Here is a 2,125-nt window from a genome sequence, read left to right as displayed (position 1 = left end):
TCCAACTATACCTGTGGATTTGACTATTTCTCCCTTTGGTTCTTAGTTTAAATAAAAGCTAATATATGTTGAGGCTTATGTATTGTGAGTCTCCATTATTAAGTGGATCACATTTTGAATTATTGCACATTCATACAATGAATTGACCTTGTTATCATTACGAAAAGTCCTTCTTTCTTGTTTGTTCTGCAGTCTACTTTGTCTGATATGAAGACAGGCACTCCAATTTTCTTATAATTAGTATTTGCACGGTAATGTCTTACTCTAGCCTTTTACTTCTAACTTATCCATGTCTTCTTATTTAAGGTGGATATTGCTTTTTTGTTTTATCTTGATGAGAATCTCTAACTGGTAATTGGAATGTTTAGACTGCACTGTCCAATAGTATAGCCACTGGCCACATGTGGTTACTTAAATTTAACTAAATTTAAAACATTTAAAATTCAGTTCTTAGAGAGCTCAGTAGCTATGTATGACCACTGGCTACTGTATGGACAGTGCAGAAATAGAACATTACCTGGCAGCAGAGTTTTGACTTACACCATTTATATTTAATGTAACAATCAATACGGCTAAATTTAAGTGGACCATCTTGCTATTTGTTTCCTTTTTATCCTACTTGTTTTTGGTTCCTTTTTCCTTCTTTTTCTTGTGTTTTGTTAGACTAAACACATTTTATCATTGCATTTTATTTTCATGATTGGCTTATTAACTATATCTATGTACTTTTTTTTTTTAAGGCTGCTCTAGGGCAGTGGTTTTCAACAGGGAGCCATTTTGCCCCCTAGGGACTTTTGCAAAGTCTGAAGACATTTTGTTCCAACTCAGTAGACAGGGCTGGGGGAGGAGATCCTACTAGCATGTAGTAGGCAGAGGCTAGAGATGCTGCTAAGCTTCCTACAATGTGCAGAATAGCTCCTCGCAAACAAACAATTAGCCCGAGATGCAGATGGTGCCAAGGTTGAGAAATCCTGCTTTTGGGTTTTACTTCTCTAACTTATTACTGTCTTCTTTCAAATAATCTATCACTTCATGTAATGTTGGAATCTTATTACAGTATCATTCCATTTCCTCCTTCCTGTCTTGTGACTGTTGTCACATACTAGTAGCTATGATACTGAGCACCTAATCTACCTCTCTGGGTTCAATTTTCTTCATAAGAAAATTCGGACTATCAACCTCATGGACATTCTGTAAAAACCAAAATTAGAAAAGTGCTAAGCATAGAACCTGTACACCACAGGTGTTAAATTCTCAGTAAGTTATTATCATAACTATTAACACAAAAGACTTTAACTGATCTGAAATGAAGCAATAGGACATACCTGAAGAGAAGCCTAAGTGACCTATCTTCACACATGGTTTAATAGTTGTCATAAATGCCTCTCCTGGAGCTCTCCACCTCCAGAAATGATGATGAGACTGCACCCTACTGGACTGGCTGGCAAAGTTTGACTCAGAAGAGAATTTCAAGAATCTTTTGGCCTCTGATATATAATCCCTTTTATTTACCTACATTTAATTGAAGACATCTGTAAGTGGTGCCACACAAATGTAATTCAGACTAAGAAATGTCAATAAAAATGTCTGTAAGGCAGAGGTTCGATGTAAACCTAGCAGGGGAGTGCACATCAGCAGCTACAGAGCCACATGAAATTAGGAATATAATGGAAATATGTTGCCTGACTTGACGAGGTGATAAAAGCTCTTTTCCCATAAAGCTTAATGAGCTCTATTAGTCTTCAGCTTACAGGAATGTAAAAGGGTCAGCCCCACAGAGGGAAGTAACTGACTCTGCACACATGGTCCATTCAAATGACAACGTATCAAATTACTGATGTAATTACTATAACCTGACAATTTCATTAGATTCATGTGGCAGTTAACTGTTTAGGACTTATAACAAAGGGACATGGTTCATTCACAGTAGTTTTTGTGGAGAAAGTGAAGTTTAAAGCCTACTTTATTTTCAATTCGAAGTCTCATGTATTTCATTGTCTCTAACAGAATTACTTTTCTTTCATTCAAAATTTTAAAAGGTGCTGGGATTTACCATATTTGTAATTTTCCTTCTCCAGCTAAATTAGAAGCTTAATGACAAAATTAAACATTTAGAGACTCCCAA

At 36.0% G+C, this 2,125-nt stretch overlaps 1 protein-coding gene across 1 annotated transcript in view; it reads right to left on the bottom strand.

Moving 5' to 3' along the window:
- ATE1 (arginyltransferase 1) overlaps positions 1-2,125 on the bottom strand; it is a 161,617-nt gene that overhangs the window by 122,128 nt on the left and 37,364 nt on the right. The window lies entirely within an intron of this gene.

The sequence above is a fragment of the Propithecus coquereli genome, unplaced genomic scaffold, assembly GCF_000956105.1.
Source record: "Propithecus coquereli isolate 6110/MARCELLA unplaced genomic scaffold, Pcoq_1.0 Scaffold179, whole genome shotgun sequence".
NCBI classification, from domain to species: Eukaryota; Metazoa; Chordata; class Mammalia; order Primates; family Indriidae; genus Propithecus; species Propithecus coquereli.
Note: the sequence above shows the minus strand (reverse complement) of the source record. Positions and strands in the feature narration are given on the sequence as shown.